Raw genomic sequence first — 19,307 nt, 5'->3', positions numbered from 1 at the left:
TACTGAGGCTGTTTCTGCAGAAATCTGTACTGAGGACACACTGAACAGAACAGCTCCCTCTACCATAAATTAAAAAGATCTTTTACTTCTCTGCACAAATACACATGGAAGAGGTAATTTTGCTTTCTGCACAGGGGCACAGCAGCACTTCAATCTTGTCTGGGTGAAGCTGGAGACAACCTTTGAGAGGCCTGCTGCCGGTACCGTGCACGTGAAGCACTTCCACCCACCAGTGCCCAGAAGTGGTGCGCAGTAACAGCTGTGCATGGGTCACCGAACACAAAACGGCATGGTTCCTCCACCCCTTTCAGTTACAAGTCACAAAATGTCACACTTCTCCCAAAAATGAAAAATAGTTACAGCAGATAAGCTAGATCCACTTTTATCGTAGCAGGCAAGTCTTACAGAAGACAAAGCCGCAAACTAAGATTTTTTTTTTTTTGTCTTGAGTCTAAAATTTTGTATTAACTTTACACTGAAACACAGTTTTTACTCGTAGAATTAATTTTTGCTTGTTTTCACAAATATCTAGGTTCTGCAAAACTAATAAGCAGCAGCTGCCAAGCATACTAATAATCCTGTTATACATCACTAAGGCAGGGTGGAGGAGTAACATTTTAAAGCCCACTTTCCTCCCTCACAGCAAACTCAGTTAAAGCATGACTCATTCCAGTAAAGGATGTGAACTTTGTGTGGAACAGAATAAAACTTGATCCATGTGGCTTATTCAGGAGGGAGAGCTGGTCGAGGGAATTTATGCAAACAATATACTGAAAACCCAACAATAAACTCACTGTAGAAGCGAGCCTCTGTCTCGATTTCTACCAAATACCACCCAGCTAAATTACAGCTCTGTATGAGGCCTTCAGGCTGCTGAATGCCCGTGGCAATATTATTTTAACAAACTCAATGAGTTTCATGTCACCCACCCCCTCATGGCATTACCTTGTGCCCAAGCCCTCAGAGTTCCTCAGAAGACTTTTAGATTGTGCAAGACCACAGGAATGGGGAAGGTAGGGAGAGGGGGAAAAAAAAGAAGCGGCACATGTTCTCTGGAATGGACTTTTATTGAGATGTTAGAGGCTTTCCGGAGTTTGTCAACTGTTTGGAATACACCCTGTTAAGTTGTTTGGGTAAATGGAGGCTTGCAAGGGAGTTGCTGAAGTAAGGATAATCAGTCACAAATAAAAATAGCTGAAATATTTTTAGATATCCTGAAGTTGGATAATGCCTACAAACCTGCAAGCCAACCAGGTCTCATTCTTGAATAGTCAAGAGCCCTTTGGCTAAAAGAATACCAAAGAGAAGACAGCATGGCCCTTGCCTTGCACTGCCCAAAGAGCCAACAACACTCTGTTGCTGTGCGGAAATTAAGGCAGGAATATTTCTTTCCACTCCCAGTGTTCACTTTCTAATTTTATAGTTTGCTCCATTTCTGTTAATGGGGGAGTGAACTCAATCTAAAACATATCGGGAGAAAAGATTGGAGTGAATCACAGTATTTCACTTTCCTCGCTTTCCCCTGCTAAGAAGCAGGCCCCCATACTTCTTGCATAACACATTCTTCTTCCTACTGCACAGGGAAACCTTTACCTGAAAGGGAAGGAAAGGGAAGGTTGGAAGACTTGTGCTTGGAAGAAGAAATTCATTCCTAGCTTTACAAAAAGATTCAGTCTACCTTTGACGCATTCACTTAGTCTTCCTATCTATAAAAATGAAAATAAGACACCTCAACAGGGAATGAAGAGTGTCAATCCATCAGTGTCACCAACTGCCAAGAGATCCATGCCGAGAAAGCTCCAAATACAATTTAAAACTTTAATACTGTATCCTCCACACATTTAAAAGCTTAGAAGCAGTTATAATCCTTCTTCTTTCTATTATTGCTGCATACAGCACTGAAATCCACCTATGGAGATTTTAATTATCTCTGAGGCAGATGGACTTTCTTGCTTTTATTCCACCATTTATTCCAACAGAAGCAAAGTATTACTGCAGCCAGATACACTACGCAAGTCCTAATACAAGTAACAGAGCTAGACTTGCATCCCTCTGATTAAAGAGACCACTGTTGCTAGGGAAACGAGGTTATTCAGCTCTCCTAAACCCATCACAATGCTGCACAGGCTGTTCAGGCTCTACCTGGGAGCAAAAACACTGCTGCAGAGGCTGGAGCCAGGAGCTCACCCGACACTTCCAGCTGTGTCAGGTGCAGCTCTTGGAGGTGGCCGGAGGAGACAGTAGCTAGAGGAAGATGAAATACGGGTATGACAGACAGTTGCTGACAGGGGACAACTAAGGAAAAATGGTAGGGATATGAGGATGTTAGGCTCAAATGAGAGAGCACTGGGAAGAAATACTGAGGACACCAGCCCATGCATGCCCACTGCACCAAGGAAGTATCCGTGGAACTGGCGGATGCCACTCGGGGGGCTCTGCTCAGTTCAGTGAGCAGAGGAGGGAGCAGAAGCAAAATAAGCCATCGCAGACAGGAAGCAAAGCACCAGTGCTGCTCTGCACACTGGGACCTGACTTAGCAACACGGCCATTTAACCCGACAAGGCTTAACCCACAGAGCTTATCCTCTGATAGCCAATGGGCAACAAATGCTCACACTTCCCTCACCTAGCCAACAGGATCCTCTCCTCCATCAGCAACTTGTAAGAGATCCCATCCCATAAAGAAGAGTGGCAGCTGTGACTCCAGTGTCGAGAGGGCTCATTTCTGTAAGAGAAGCTATTTCTACCATTGGCCCTCCGATGATCCCTCACAGTACCCTCCTGCACCAGCACAACCTTCAGGCGCAATGAATTACTTGGAACTACAGAGGCTCTACATCAATTTTGCAAGCACTGCTAAAAAAACTCAAGCATTTACCTTTTGATTCTGATGGCAATAGCTTCTCTGGCCTTGCTTTGCTCCAGCTTTTATAAGCCTGTCCCACTAACCCCCCTCTTCTCTTACTGCTTCCATCCTCTCACCTCTCTTTATTTCAGTATGGTTTGCTATAATTCAACATTCCTCTTCTCCATTTTTCTGTTCTTCCCCTTCTTCTAAGCTGCTCCCTTCCTTCACTGCATCAAAATTCACCTGGAGGGGGAGAATCTAACAAATCTGCAGTTAGACACAAATTCATTGCACTCAGTGACCGCACAGTGGGACTGTTCCCTCGTCCTATTGCCTGCACTCCTCCTGCTGTGTGTCACATTCATTCTTTGGGAGTATGAGATCAAGTTAGAGATCTACCTTGCAAGCTGAAAGGAAAAAATAAATTAACTTCTAAGTTACAAAGACAGATTAGCTGCCTCTAATCCATGGCCACGCAATGGTTTAAGCGTGTCATACTTTTGCAGCATCACAGCATCCGTAGCTGCTTGAAAGGCTTAACAGCAGCACGCAGAAGTGCTTCCAAGCTAGCTGTGCTCCAGTTAATCTCACTAAGAGAGCGGTGAAGCCACAGCAGCACAGACCTGCCTGCCTAAGTAAATACCTACCATCCTGAAGGGGGTGGAGGAGTTGCACGTCATGCCAAAGCCCCACAACACTGTGGCTTCATTGTAAATGGTATCAAGACTAGCACAAGTTTGCAGAGTCTATACTCACTCCAAAAACATTCCCTCAGTTGCAGAGCAGAGGAGAGCTAAGGCAGTTTACATGCTCTGCCCGTGCATTTCTGTGCCAGGGAATGTGTAAGGCCACAGTCTGACAATGCATTGTCTTGGCAGCAAGAAAGTTCTAAGGTTTCCACCATCGAGCCATAAACCACAGCATGACCCTTTGCCTCTTATCCCCTCAGCTGTACAGACCAACAAATGGCTGTGGTCCAGATAAAGAACTCAGCCAGCTCAAAGAAAAATATCTTGGGCAATTCCCTTGTAAGCTGGATCAGCACTCTGATCTAGTTCATGGCACAGAAATCCCAACTGCAAGGCTACAGGCATGGCAGCTACCAAGTAGGCATACTTGAAGCTTGTATGGCTTTATGTAGAGCAGCTGAAAACAATGTATTAGCAAAGCACTGCTTCGGTTTCCTTTAGGCAGAAGTTCAGTCAATCCCTGGATTTTAGACCTGATTGGTTTGGGGACAAATTACCAGCATGCAACGCTTTTCTTTCTTTCTTTCTTTCTTTCTTTCTTTCTTTCTTTCTTTCTTTTTTAATGTAACTTTTTCATAACTTTTAAGTCATGGATATACCTTGCTGTTCTTAGCTCCAGCTTTTACATACCACCCTTTGCTTGGTGATAAACAATGCAGGTTCATGTAATCGTATTTCTTAGTGCTGGCCAGGCTGCTTGGAGAAGGATCAGGGATTCAGTCCCAGCGCTGAGCACATGCAGAAGTACATCTGTGTGGATGGGCTGTGAATGCAGTTGCCTAGGGAATACAGCAGCACTCTCTAAAGAATAAAAAAAAATTAAACTATGGAAAACTGAGCATTTCGCTTATTTTCTTGATACCTTCTGAGTTATCTTCAAAACCAGGATGTAGTGTACTTGTACACTTTTGTGCAAAACTGAGATCCACAAACAATAATTATACTGCCTACCTATAGCAGGAGCTTGTCCCAGAACACAGGTCAGGTATGGATAAAAATAAATGCTCCATTTTCCATGTCATATCCCTGTAGCTTTATTCTTCTCAGACTGATGAAGCAAAGGCTCTTGTAGGACACTAAACAGATTCCAAACAAACTTTCTGCTTACACAGAACAGAGACAGAGCTGGAAGACAGCACACCTGCATATAAACCTGAAGCCCCCAGTCAAATATAAAACCAAGTTCATTTAGCAAACAAACAACCAAAAAACCATTATTTCATTATTTAGCAAATCCTTTCTTCCGTATTAGATGAGCATGAAAACAGAGAGGAAATATAAAAAAAGCTAGCTCCAAGGCTGCCTATGGCCTCAAGCATTAGTCCTCTAAGACTGTCCAACTTTCTGTGCTAATTGATAGACTCCTATCGTGTGCCATAGGAAAAACAAACAAACAAACACCATACACAGGATGATCTTCCTTCAGCGGTGGCTGAACAACCTGTTAGGGAGCACAGGTTGCAGAAGTAGAATTGTGGTGAAACACACACAGAACACAGCCCGCCCACAGGAAACACCCATCAACACCCAGACAAGGCCAAGCTAAATGAGCACTTCATACAACAGAGCCAGGCTGGAGTTTCCCACCTGCAGGCAGACATTAAATGGGCTCTGAAAGCAAGCTGGATGCTGGTAACTTGCAGTGAAACATTCTTCCGGCAATAGGATGAGAGGGGAGCAGTACCCCAGGAAAAGAGGTTTCTAAATACGAGCTGGACCCTAAAAGGACAACTTCAGCTTATACCACAACCAAAAGAGGAGTGCTGTGAACCCCAAAACTGAGCAGATTTTACTCAAATCACCGTATTAATTTCAGGTTTGTATCCTCCTCTCTCCCACTGTAATAAACCATCTTTCTGTAGAAAGAACTATCTGCCACATGTAAAGTTTTACCCGATGCCTCATTTTCTTTTAAGGATAACAACGTGCATGTGTGTGTGCATGCATGTAGAGACTGAGAACTGCATCAGAGAAAACTGTATTTTTGAAGTGGAAGACAGAACAAGCAATACTGAAGCAGCAAGACAGCTGGTGGCTCTCTCTCCACCCTCCCTCCCCCTGGGGATCTCAGGCTATAGACTTTAACCAGCCCCCAAGAAACTTATGTCTCTATTACCCCAGACGAGCTTTATCCTTATAGCAGACAGTGCCCTTAAGTCGTTAGGAGATGAATTAACTCCAGTCCACTTTTAATCTTTTAGGTGTGTCAAACCCAGATCATTAAATGTCTACAAAAGAAGACCAGAGATATGTAACCTGCCCGTATATTCTAGGAGTTCATGCAGAGACTAGAGGAGAGGACAGTTTGTGGCCGCCTGTTATTTTGACACGCTGTTTGTTGCATTTTGCTCTGATTGGAATTTTCCTGGAGACAGATTTAACGTCCACACAGATCCACGCAGACTGAGGTTCCATGACGCAGCCATGAGCCGCAAGCTGGGAATACTGAGTTTTGATCAGTTTTTCAGTTGTGATCAAGCTGAAACACCAGGAGGGAAGCACAATCATCGCATACCACAAACTGGACAGAGGAGCCCATCAGATGACAGCAGCTGTGATTAGGAGGAAAACAGGCTACGTGTTTTGAAGATGTGGCCTTTCAAATACAGGGTGTCTCCATAGCAATTTGTAAGTTTTGGGATGCACTGCAATGTGCTGTGTGTAACTAACATTGGAAAAGAAAGTTACCCACAGTTACTGCAGAAGGCAAGACTTCTCTGACAGCTGACTCTGCCTATGACCCAGTGGCTGCTACATGCCCCCCAAGGCACTTAAGGGGTTTATTCACTATCACTTAAAGCCCTAAACATCAGTCAGAAAACACGTACTTATCAATGAGGTCTACATTCAGCATCACTGGCTGCAAATATGCTGCCAAGAGCAAAAGACAAATTCTGATCAGAACTACATTGTATTCCATTCAAGGAAGAGTGTGAGAATACTTAACTCACAGGGCAGGCCACAGCCCAAAACAATGAAATTCCTGATGCCTTTTTTTCTTTTCTTACTGTTTCTCCTAAACGTTTAGCACTAAGTCATATGGCACAATGTAACACCCTGTAACATGGATGAATACCTCTTAGACTCCTGCCTTGGAGACAGCACAAAGCGAATCTCTTTCCATCCAGGGTCTACATCTCCAGATTCATCTCCTGTTCTGTGTTGTCCCAGGCAGGCTGGAAACGTTTCCATGTTCAGTTCATGTTGGCAGTCAGGCCACTAGATGTTCTTGGCAAAGCAAGTCCCAGAGCAAACTGGAATGCCTTCCCAGTTTTTCTTTTCCATTCCTTTCTCAGGATTGTGCACAGAATTTTGCTGCTTTGATTCACTGCAAGCCTAACAGGCAGAAAATAAATTCTAGGTCTAGTCCTTCAGAATTAAAGCCTTCTTTCACTATGAAAATACAAGGACAGGTAGATATATCCACAAGCACACACAGGTTTGCATGAAAGGCACCAGAAAATTCAGCACTGACTCGATCAGAGGTGCAAGCTGACTACACTGGAGAAAAGGTTTCCAGGAAAATTAGGTAAAGATGCAAAGCAAGGCAAAATAAACAAGAACAACCCACACGTGGCTATAACAAGAAGAGCCAAGAAGTCAGACCAGTTCCCAACAAAAGCTGGAGCTGCATTAGGAGAGGTAAAGTTTTTAGGATCCAGGCAGTTTCCACTTTCTTTGTAGGCTCCTATCCACGTCTTCCCCATTGTCCCATAACAGACCTCTTTGCAGGGAGCACAGCAAACCACAGCAGGAGCTGGCCAGACTAAAAATAACTGGAGAAGAGCATTATTTTGTAACACAGAGCAGCTCCTTATTCCATTTCACTGATCGTCTCCACAAAATGCATCAGCATAAACTGAGCAGAGAGGTGGGATGGAGCAAATGTGACTGTTCAGGTCAGCACTACTGCTGCGCTCCAACTACAGCCTTGGTTTCCTTCCTAAAAAAGAAATCTAGTAACAAAGCCTAAAAGAAAATTGCATGTACTAACTCCATCGGGGGGGCTGCTTCTCCCTCACCTACTGGGGTGCTGTCATTTGTCTTGTGAATGGGTGAAAATTCCAACTATGATCAACACACTGTTTACTATTATGTTCTCAGGGTTGTTTCCGAATTTTGCAACCACTTCAAACAACGTTTGGCAACAGGACGCTCGAGAGAAGTAGAAGGGATTAGAAAATTAACAGAAACAAAATGGACCAAATTGCCACAGCACAGTCTGTTAGGGGAGGGAAAAAAAAAAAAAAAAAAAAAAAAAAAAAAGTATATATTCAATTTCCTGTATTTAACTAGAGCAGACCAAAAGCCCTGCCATGCAGAGAGGAAAGTGCCTGTTAAAACAAGGGTTTAACTGATGTGACAGGTTTGTGAGAAGGAAAGGGAAGACCAAGCCTAGGCAGCAGGGGATATTTAAAGTCTATTCAAAAAAAAGCAGTAAACATGCCTGATACGAATATTGGTCTGTGTCCAGATCTTCCCCATCCTCTCTCAGGATGAGCTGCTTTCATTTTTTTCATATTGTTTTGTTTTCTCGCTAGTGCAGCATGGACACTAAGAAGCCAATAACGCTGGCTGCTATTTTCCTGTTTACACTGTAAATCATGGACATCTTTCTTGTTACACTGTAAAATATATCGAGAGAGATTGATTTACCATCTTGGCCTGGAACAAGCAACCCAAGCTAAATGCCTTCCTAGGCAGATGGCTCTGCCTACACCACTAACAACCTTTTCTGAACACAGCTGCTGCCCAAGCTCAGTGTCTTCCTGTCATCTGGCTGGAGAAAACAATAGTTTCGGTGTAGTTCATAACCACAGCAAGATAGTTACTTTTTGGTTTTGTTTTTTACAGGGTGCTGAAGGTGAAACACAGCTCCCTGCCACCATTTATAAATACCATCTTTCCCCTCACCTCTTTTCCTTTGAACCTACCAGATAAGATGAAGGCAGTTGGGGTCACACGCCAAGGTTCATTGTGGGCTAGTACGTTCTCACCTGACATACCATACCATCTCTTCTCCCAAACTGCCTGTTGTTGCCTTTTTTTTTTTCCCTTCAGAATCTGCTTTTGGGGGGGAAATTCTCCTCTAATTAAGAGCATATTAAAAAAATAAATAAATAAAAATGATCCAAACACCAGCAGCACAGCAGTGCTGGCCAAAGCTCTCAGGGAGGCCAAAGAGCAGATGAGAGAAACAACCTCCCAGTCTGAGCCCGTGGTGTTCTCCATCAGACACCAACAATGCTGTTTTACACTTCAGCATCACTGACTGGTTCATGGCTGTCCATGTTTTAAAATATGACAGGATAAGAGGGAGCTTATTTTGGTAACACAGATGTGTTACACCACCATTCCATCGAGTCCCACCATTCCCCAGCCTGAACAAGCTGACAAGTACCATGATTGGGAAGCCATGCCCAGGGGCAGTGCCACTGAATGCCACTGAACTTGACTCGAAGGGAAACAGGACCACACCGGTCCCCGCTCAGGTGTGCCAACCTCTGCAGATGACAGGCTCTCCATCAGCCTTCGACTGCATGCGACTGTTACCCACAAAGCAGAGCTCTTGCTTGGACAGTGGCTCCTAAAGCAAACGACCAGAGGTCCTCTCGCCCCACAAGTCACAAAGTAGTTCCACAAGGTAACTCTGCACCAAGGGCTGAGCTCTTGTGACTCCCTGTTAACTTCACGGAGAGCTGCTGGATGTGCAGAGGCACGCAGACCCAGGCAAGGTCAGAGCCCAGCTGCCGGGGCAGCCAGCTGTGACCACCACACAGGCACTTCTCCAAGGGCACTCAAGCTGTAACTCAGCTCAGCTGGTGCAGGAGAAGAAGGCAGAGTAGAAGAGGAACTTGCCTGTGAAAACAGCTTGTCTGGAGCCTGCAGCAGAGAGCTTTTGTACCACACTGCACTGCAGATGAGGTGCCTAAGAACTGTCACCAGTGAGGACTCATTCCCAGACAAGTCACACAAGAAAGAGGGTTTCAGGCTGTATCCCACCAGCCCCGCTTTCCTGCACGAGGCCTTCTCTTTCCCTTGTGCTGATGGAAGCTTGTTAGGAAAACACTCTTACAAAACACAAAGAACACTAAATGCATGCACTTTTTGAAGACCCCTCTAAGTACTGAAAGCTGTATGTGTACTTAGTACTGAGCATCTACAGGGCCACCTACAGCTACAAAGATAAAAACCTCAAAATGAGGCAAAATGTAAAGTTTTCAAGCCATAGACACAGAGGTTCAAGAAGTATTTTGTATGATGGAAGAGAACTGAACTTTGTGCAGAAGTGCATTGCAAAAACACACATTTCTCTGGTGTGTGGTCTAGATGCTGAGATAATAGAAACCTAAATGATTCTTTGGCCTCAGTCTACTAAAGTTAATATCAAAATATCAAATCAATTTCTGTTGCACTGGAAGAGGGTTTCACCCCTCCTACTTTCAAACAACTGACTTAGCAATGGTGTCACCCTAACGTCCTCATATAGCCCAGAGGTATGCAGGCAAAGATGTTAGATAGGATAAATTGCTTACAGGAACGATCCCTCACTTGAAAACAGAAGAAATTGTCAGTTATGCACTCCCCATCAGAGGAAAAGGATCCAGGCCACGGTTTCTGTCTTGACCAGACCATTTTGGTATGGAAGAAGATTAGCCAGACACAGATAGTTACTTGGAGCTAAGTTGTACATACAGCTAGTCTTTGTGCCAGTAACAGAGCACACACCCAGAAGCATGGCTGCGCTCCTCCATGCAGCACAGCTGCGGCTCCTGGCTGCTCTGAAGCTTCGCTGCCTCCAATCTTTGCTCCTTTTAAAAGGAAATGTGTTTATTTATTTTAATCACTTGTCTTTCATATCGTGTTTGTAGGCAAACATTTTGAGTGAAAACATCAGAGCAAAACCGAACCCTCTTTAAATGGAGCAAATGTACAACCAGAAGCAAGTAAAACACAACAGGGAAAAATAAAGGAACGCTTGTACATCAGCACTATATTTAGATACTGCTTTACTAGGACTTTTACAGAAACTTGGAAGACATGTTGTGTTGATGCTTGGTCCAGCCTTAAAAAGCTTCTAGCAATTTCACACAGCCCTGAAATAGAAGTTCTGACGTTTTAGACTGTGAGCTGCACAAAACAGACACTGTTCAACAGCACAGTAACTGTTTTCTACACAGCTTCTGCACACAACTATGTTCCCTGGATTAACTCTTCAGTTTTATTTTCAGCAGCATTTTTAAACAGCAACTACGCTGCCTGACAGACTACCAATGCACTTTGATAGGTTTGAGACAACTCAAGAATGAATGGGACAAGACAAGCCTCTTGTCAATATTACTACAGCAGAAAAACAAAAATACTACTTTTAGGCCTCCGTGTGGGACTGAGGTGCCAAAGTTGGGATCTGCTTGCATAAAGTGGGAAGCTGATCCCTGCCTCCAGAGTTGGGTTTGCCCAAAATGGAAAACAAAACAAAAACAAAACTAGTGAACAACAACAAAAAAAAAGCGCAAAACGTTTAACATGAGATTTATTTTACTTCCTCATAACGGTGCATACCACAGTACAGATTTAATATAGTTCCTGCCACGCACCCACCCAGCAGCACGGGCATACAGCTTGATTACAAAAGCTTCATGTGGCAGCAGAAATCCTGTTCAGAACATCTCTACCACAAAACAACCACCACCACCTTCCAGTCTCCTATTCTGTCTCAGATACCAATTTCTGATCCAAAACAAACAAACACACACATTAAAAATAGGAAAAAAATGAAGGTATCTTGGGAAAGTGAACTAAAAGGGGAGTACTGGCACGGAACATGGGCTTGATTTTTTGGTACCACACTGGTGCCTCATAAACCCCAGGAATTCATGAAAATAAAGATTTAGACCCAAGCTACTTCTGCAAATTTTAGTCAAGATCCCTGGCCGAGAAGCTTTCAGTCAAAGCAGCGTGGGTCATAAAACCAGCAGGTGTTAAAGATACTACAGAAAAGGACAGCAAGTAGCAATGGAGGAAACAGTTCACAAAAAAAAAAAAAAAAAAAAAAAAAAAACAGATGACAAACATCCTCAGGCACTTTCTTCCTCTTAATGATCACAACCGTTTAAGTTGTTAGTTTCACATCAGCAACACAGGGCTTGTGGACCACAAGTGGCTAGACAGAGAAGGAACTACAGGAAGTGAAACGTGCCTCTTCTGTCCTAAAATAAAAACGGGCTGGAGCTCAGTACCAACTGATCATTTCATAAAGGGCAAGCTGTCTTTTAGCAGCAGCCTGCTAGGGATGAAAAATGATGGAATAGCCTCATTTTTATTTATGGGTTTGTTTTTAGCAGATGGGGATGAGAGGAGAAAAGAAACAAAACAAGCATAATTCATCCTCTTTATATATTAGTGCAGAATGTAGCCACCAAAAAAAAACCTGTGAAAACTTCATAAACACCCACACCAGTGACCCATGTGCACTAATGGGTCTTCATACGAGGCTGTCGTGAAGCTGGAAGCAGAATCCAGGGAGCAATGGAAGAATTTCCTAGGTGAAGCCAGCATTCCCTTGTGCCCTCCACCTATCTTTGAGAGATGAAAGTACTCAGTCCTCAGTTTTGTGTCAAGCAGATGTGGTTTCTTGCCTTTGATTAGGATGCCCCTGTTCAATAGGAGCATGAGGATCCACACGGTGCCCAATCCTATCACAAGATTACGTACACTTTCTCCTCTGCCTATGACTAGCAGCAGACGTTGGCAAATAGGAGGGGAATAAGAAGAGAAAAAGAAAAGTACAGCTGACCCTTGTCATAGGGTATGACAATTTATGAATCTAGGGTAGCCACATGATAGCCTAGACATCACAAAGTGGATGTGAACCAAAGGACTTGGTTCCTTAGTCACTACAAGTGATTACAGAGCCTTCCAACAGCCAGGTCCTTCTTCCCAAGTCTGAAGTCATGCACACCCGCTATTCTGCCACAAAGAAGCAGAAAGGGCCACAGGAACAAAGGTGGTGAGAACCTAAGGACCTGGAGCACTCATGTAAGGGATACCGTACCACTAAGTACTGCTGCTGTTGTCGTTCCTTGGTTATAAGGACTTGAGCCCACCACGAGCCTCCTTTCCACGGCCGCCTTGATCCCACAGGGACGGATGAGCACTGACAGGTCCCTAGAGAACAGGAGCCACTACTCCTTTTCCGTGACTGCTTCTTGGAAACCAAGTTCCCCATGGGACCTGGCAAAAGGCCAAGGTGAAACACAAAATTTAGTAACAGCAGGATCTGCAGCCCAGCAGTCTCCCAGCACACAGACTTTTCTAAAGGGATTACTGGCTATCAGCCAGCCTCGGAGGGGGCTCTTCAGATGAGGCTGGCACTTCTCCCAGGAGAAGGTGTCACGGGACGACACAGACACCGGGTAACAGAGGCATAACAAGCCAGCATGCACACACTGCCTCTCAGCCCCCTTCAAGGATCAGGGAAAAGTAGTTACTGCAACAGATCGAGGGGCTTGCCAGATGACAACATTAACCCTACTGCTACTAGCAGGGCACCAAGCTGCTTAACACTAGAGCATCCCTTAAACAGGGAGCTTATGCCTTCCTCCTCCGCTCCAGGGCAGGTAGGTGGCACAAGTGGAACCAGCTCTGACCAGAGACGATGCCATGTCTCGGCACCCCTATGGACTGGTCTCACAAGGGCATTATTGACTGATGCCACATCTCACCAGGTGCACAGAAACGACCAGCAGGTACTGCTGGCCCAGGAGAGTGCAGACAATCATGCTGTGCCCTCATGCTGGGGAGCACAGGGACAGGCACAAGCAGGTATTAAGAAAGTTTGTGCATTCAGCAAAAAAACTTAAGAAAGTTTGTGCACTCAGCAAAAGCTTGGAATGATCATTCTGCAAAATACTAAGCTTCCTTCTGGGTATATGATCTCTTATCCAAATCCATACTCACCTTTCAGGAGTACAAACAGCCCAGAATTAATCATAGAATCATAGAATATCCTGAGTTGGAAGGGACCCTTAAGGATCATCAAGTCCAACTCTTGACACCGCACAGGTCTACCCAAAAGTTCAGACCATGTGACTAAGTGCACAGTCCAATCTCTTCTTAAATTCAGACAGGCTTGGTGCAGTGACCACTTCCCTGGGGAGCCTGTTCCAGTGTGCAACCACCCTCTCTGTGAAGAACCCCCTCCTGACGTCCAGCCTAAATTTCCCCTGCCTCAGCTTAACCCCGTTCCCGCGGGTCCTGTCACTGGTGTTAATGGAGAAAAGGTCTCCTGCCTCTTGACAACCCCTTACGAGGAAGTTGTAGACTGCGATGAGGTCTCCCCTCAGCCTCCTCTTCTCCAGGCTGAACAGGCCCAGTGACCTCAGCCGTTCCTCGTACGTCTTCCCCTCCAGGCCTTTCACCATCTTCGTAGCCCTCCTCTGGACACTCTCCAACAGTTTCATGTCCTTTTTATACTGTGGTGCCCAGAACTGCACACAGTACTCGAGGCGAGGCCGCACCAGCGCAGAGTAGAGCGGGACAATCACCTCCCTTGACCTACTAGCGATGCCGTTCTTGATGCACCCCAGGATACGATTGGCCCTCCTGGCTGCCAGGGCACACTGCTGGCTCATATTCAACTTGCTGTCATTAAATGTCCCTTTCTTCCATTAAAGACATTTTCACTCTAATCTGCCCTCTGGACAGGCCAGGCTTGCCTTTCCCCCTTGCTTCCCTCTGACCTGAATGTAAAGATTTTTCTTGCCTGGTATCCTCCAAGAATTTCACACTTTTTTCTTGCTTAGCCCACAAAGTCTACTGAGATGTCAAGCCTCAAAAAGTTTTTGCATGTGAATATTTCACTGTCCCCAGCATTTTCTCGAGACAAGACGAACGCTACCGTGTACAGCTGTCCAAGTGCCAGGATCCTTGGCATGCGACACAACCAGTTGCTCTATGCAGCTTGGTAAGAAACAGTAAAGATTTTAACCTCAAATCCTGTTCATAACCCACGGTTACTACTGAATGCTGCCCATCCATTACTGAGATCCTGAGAATGTAACAGCCCGGGTCATGTACACAGCTCTCACTCCACATCTGGAGGCCTGCAGACAACGGGAGGCCACGGCTGCTGCGTGTGCCAGGAACCTTTAGGCACCGTGCAATCAACTCAGCTAGTTTTGTGGTTTAGTGCCTAGCCTCAAAACACCACATTACCATTTTGAACCTACCAAAAACAGCTCAACTAATGGGCCCAAATGCTGCATATAAAATGTACGTATTTAAGGGAGGAGAGAAGGGGGAGGGGGAAAAAAAAGGCATGAATAGAAACCTTTATGTCAGGAGTTATTCCCCATCTGGTTGTTGTGTATTTTAAATCTCTCCCTCCCCACTGCCCATGGTTACTGAGTTTAGTACAAGGGAACCGCCTTGGACATGCTCGTCCTGCTTAGTTTCTTTAAATGGCAAGAGGTTCCCATTTAGTTTCACCACATGCACCTGAAAACTAGCATAATCCACTACCATGGCTAGTTATTTTATGTATTTAATTATTACAACACAATAACTGGGCAGGTCAAAGCTATCTCCCTGTTGCCAGTGCTAGTCTTACCCCTGATGTCACGCTGGATATGAGAAATATGGCAGTAATATACAGTGGCATCCAATGCCAAAAACTCTTCCATTCTTTATATAGCAGAGCCCATGAGAGCAATCCTACAGAACAAAGCTCTCAGTCGGTGTTGAGAAGAGCTCACACGTGGAAAAAGAAGTGGCGTTTCTTGGGATGTCATTACATGCAAGAATTGGAGCACAGACATCCTGTAGTAGTGTCCAGAAGAAATGGAAGAAAAAATTGAAGGCTTGTAATTGCAGTTATAAACAAGCAGTTGCTATAAAGGGAAACCCATCAAACTTTTTTTTTTTTTTTTTTTTTTTTTTTTTTTTTTTTTTTTCCTGCAGAAGCAAAACAATCCCAATAATTTCTGAATGCTCCTTCAGTACTCCATTCAAAGGGTCAGGAATTCATAGTTACAGAGACTTTTACTGCATTAGAAGAATTGAAAATTTTCTCCTGCTTAAATGGTGAACACGTGTAATGTCAGCTGTGTAATAGATTATGCATGTGAGTTAATGCCTCTCCTGGCAGTAGTTAATGGATGATCCTGGTAACATAAGAATTATATCAAAATTCCACCGCAAAGGATAAAACTAACTTACATGCAAATAGCTTTGCACAGAGTGAGCTACAACTGCAAATTAGGAGGACTAAAACTTAGTTTAGGTAAGTTTCTCTCTGCAAGGGTAGGGACAAAAATTCAAAGAAGAGCAGAGGAGCTGGTCACAAACAGAGAATTCAGTCCAAAGAGACAGGACAGCAAACAGAAGGTGGCTTCTTTGAGAACGACAGCTGGAGAAAGGAAGTCCTGGCATGCAGGAAAGCCAAGGCAGAAAGCACTTCACTTTCCACACCTCCAGGACTGCTGAAAATTAGGAGTATTCCAGTAACTTAAACTCAATTGCTTATAACACTACAGCCATCTGAATGCAATCAGAGTGTTCTAGAAACTGGCTAAACTTACCACTCCTTCCAGTATCACTTGGGCAGCACAACAAACTCACAATTCTCCGTATCTTGCATACGCACAATGTCTGGCTAAAAACATAACAGCCGGTGATTCACAGCAATTGCTGGAAAAGTCTCTAGGAAACTCTCTTTTGCAAGGTTTGACGGTGTGGCACCATGGTTACTGAGACAATGCAAGGCACGAAATCCTGCTGTATATCTAATCCCTTTGTGTTTAGCCATCTGGGACAGCAATACCTTTCATGGAATAGGGATGAGCCCTAGTATTTTAGAAATATTGCTGTTCATCCAAGAATCCTCTCTAACTTGTAAAGATGTGCTAGATTTATTAATTTATTCACTACTATCAGGTCATGCAATAAAGACCACCGCTAATATTTTGTTCAGCATGAGAACTGTTCAGACTCTAGGAAGAAGCAGAATAATAGCCAGAAACGTCTTGATTTCCTCCACCTTAAAATTGAGATAACAACTGCTTATACGCAGAACTTTAAAGCAACAACAAAAAAAAAAAATCACAAAATAATTGGAGATCTTTGGGCAAAAGTCCATTACAGGTAACTAACTCGGCTACTCATTACTTAGGCTAGCCACTTGCCAGAAAGTACGCACACAACAAATCCATTTCCAAAGAGGAGAGGCTTTGGTAAGTGGATCAGGACAGGCTACACAGCTAAGGAGGGAATTACCCAACTGTAAAGAGCCGAAATTCCAAAGCATCAGTCAGGAACAGCTTTTTTGATACAAGGAAAATTAGACACCTTTAGGCTACTATAGGGAAAAGCAAAACCACACGCAACAGCAGGATTTCAAAATTCCCTACATCCAAGACCCTCAAAATCTACGCACATTCCCACCATCACCAAGCCAAAATGCACTAGTTTGTAATCAAGCTCTTATGGACACCACTCTTCAGTGTATAAAAATCAAATAGTGTATAAAATCAAAGCTTCTGCAAGGGCACACCGGGAAACCTACATCAGTCACCAATTCGTAACGTTTATGTTTTTACCCCCACGTACTCCCCTGAGCTGTGATTTCACAGATGCCAGTCCCAGCAGCTAGTCTTGGGATGAGCTTATGCAGTAATTGATTTGGCATCTTCTTGAACACTTGCCCATCATTATTTTGTGAGCTTACAGGTATGAAGGTCACCCTATGAGGCATTCCCCTCTCTTCCATATCTTCCTCTTCTCTTAAAATCATGCTGTCATACAACATCACATCCACTGTCGTTGGTACTGCCACAGGAGGAAGCTTGACAAAGGCAAAGCCAGCTGCTGTGCGTATCCCACCACCATGCCTCCACTCAGACAGACAGGCAGCATAAAGACATAAGTAAATGATTAAATGTGTAGGATCTGTATGTCCTGACCTCCAGGACACACCGCCAGACCGCTCGCTCAGCCTGAGTGGGTGCCACTACTCCAGGAGCCCTGTATTTTCAGCTGGGTCGCTGCCATACCACAGCAGACCATAAGCATAGCTTTAGTCACCTGACACCAATCCCAATTATTTGGTGACTTTTTTTTGTTTTCTCCAATCAATCATCCCCTTTAAGTCAAATTCTGGGTTTTCCTGTTGTTAAGAACAGGGATTCACTGCTTCAGCCTGGCTTCCTCTAGGACACATGGGGAGGAGAGATAAGCCCTCCCTTTCAGGCAGTGCTGACTACAGATAAGCGCAGGGGCTTTATTATTTTCCACCTGGTCTCCACCAGCAGCACACGAGCAAGGATAATCTGCAAACTTGACAGTCGAGGAGTGGAAGAAGCAAATGCTTCTTCAGCAAGTCTCAGGCTCCCTAACAAGGTCTAGGCAACAGGGCACATTATTTTAGGCTCAGGAAGTAACCAAATCTTTTAATTCCACAGGAAAGAAAATTAGTTCTCCTCCCTATCAAAACTGAGGACAAATAGCTGACGTGCATCACCATTCTTCAGAGAGCAACGTGTACTGGCAAAGCTTTTTAAGCCAGCCGTTAGCGACACTAATTCCCTTTAAAATTCCCTTTAGTACAGAAGAATTTGAAGACCACGGTCAGAAAGCTGATGAAGCTTTGCTGTCTCATGCTTTGCAGAGAGGCGCAGGTAGCAATGCTTACAAATGCCAAGGAGGGGAGAGGAAAAATGGAGGGTTGAGGGGGGAAGATTTAAAAAATATACTGTAGTTCTAGTGCTTCAACAAATGCCAGGAAATTCCACGTCCTGCCTCCTGTTTTGTCCCAAAATACAATGGCATGACTTAAGAAGGGTGTGTGAAAAGTTATTTGGTGTACCTTAACTCTGCATGCTGTTGCCCACATGCAGAGCAACTGCACTCCATACAGCACGGCAGCGTAAACTCTTCATTCCTTATTACCTCTAACTACATTGAGACGGACAGGTTTTAGATTTGCTTTTGTTTTATAACTTGTTCCCATGTCACGCTGCAGATCCTGACGGAGAACAGTTTTTCCCCTGGGGGACGGGGGGAAGAGGAGACCACTGTAAGAAATATACAAGCAGATTAACTGAATTCCTAAACCCATTTCAGCAACTGTGCTTTCACTTATGCTCATGCATTGCATTCTCCAATGCTTTTAAGTTTATTGCCACATTCCTAAAGACAGCTATCAGCACGGCAATTGCCATTATAAAACTGGAGATCCCTCTTTAGACATAAGATGAAAAAGTCTTCAAAACGAGATACAAGAAAACAAGCCAGTACTATCAAACATTTGGAAATTCTTAGTCAAACAGCTGAGACAATGTTTCCACAGTGGAAGAATGTGCTCTGTTCGTCAAAACGCTGCCTCGTATTTTATGCGGATAGAGCATTCCTCTATGCTGCCACTTCCAAGCTGGTTTCTCCTGCTAAATCAAATCCTGCGTGGATGCTCTTCAGCACTGATCTAGTCAATAGTCTGTACTTCAGAGACGTTTCTAATCTGAACTCCCGTGGTGATCCCTATGCGTAACACATCAAAACATTTACGGTGGGCTTAAACATTTACAGGTCTGGTCTCTCCCTCAGAATTTTCCTCTCCCTCCTCCCCCAATGAAAGGCTTGTGATATTTCTGGGCCAAGACAAAGAAATACTACAGAGACTTATTAAAAATATATATATGATTGTAATTCGTTTGA

The 19,307-nt window shown here is 44.2% G+C and overlaps 1 protein-coding gene across 2 annotated transcripts in view; it reads right to left on the bottom strand.

Annotated features, from left to right (window-relative positions):
* Positions 1-19,307, bottom strand: part of BCR (BCR activator of RhoGEF and GTPase) — a 99,159-nt gene that overhangs the window by 53,900 nt on the left and 25,952 nt on the right. The window lies entirely within an intron of this gene.

The sequence above is a fragment of the Oxyura jamaicensis genome, chromosome 15 (assembly GCF_011077185.1).
Source record: "Oxyura jamaicensis isolate SHBP4307 breed ruddy duck chromosome 15, BPBGC_Ojam_1.0, whole genome shotgun sequence".
Taxonomy (NCBI): Eukaryota; Metazoa; Chordata; class Aves; order Anseriformes; family Anatidae; genus Oxyura; species Oxyura jamaicensis.
Note: the sequence above shows the minus strand (reverse complement) of the source record. Positions and strands in the feature narration are given on the sequence as shown.